Genomic DNA, 612 nt, shown 5'->3' on the forward strand with positions numbered 1-612 from the left:
ATAGTTTTGACCAGTTTGTCATGAACTATAACATGCACGGGATGGAGAAGGACTTGACCGAACTACATGGGATGTTGCGATCGGCCGAGCAGAACATCAAAGTCGAGAAGAATGTCCTAATGGTTGGAAAGAGTTCCAACAAGAGGAAGCGTTCCAAGGGCGTGAAAGGCAAGGGCAAAACGGCAAGTGTTGCCGCCGAGCCTAAGCCAAAGGCCGAGAAGGGAGAGTGCCATTTCTGGCATGCCATCGGGCATTCATATCCTCAAGATGAAGGGTTATCTAGAGGATCTTGACAGACTAGGGTTGGAGGTTAGTCGTGAGTTGGCAGTAGACCTAGTTCTCCAATCTCTGCCGCATAGTTTTGACCAGTTTGTCATGAACTATAACATGCACGGGATGGAGAAGGACTTGACCGAACTACATGGGATGTTGCGATGACTTATGTCTCATCAAGTAGACATAACCGTACCTACTGAAATCATCAGTAAACGTAACGAAATACAGATAACCCCCTCTAGCGGGCGAGCTCATAGGACCGCACACATCACTATGTATGAGTTCTAGCAACTCCGTAGCCCGTTCTCCTTTTCTAGTAAAAGGAGATTTTGTCAT

Source organism: Tarenaya hassleriana, unplaced genomic scaffold (genome assembly GCF_000463585.1).
Source record: "Tarenaya hassleriana unplaced genomic scaffold, ASM46358v1 Cleome94, whole genome shotgun sequence".
Classification (NCBI taxonomy): domain Eukaryota; kingdom Viridiplantae; phylum Streptophyta; class Magnoliopsida; order Brassicales; family Cleomaceae; genus Tarenaya; species Tarenaya hassleriana.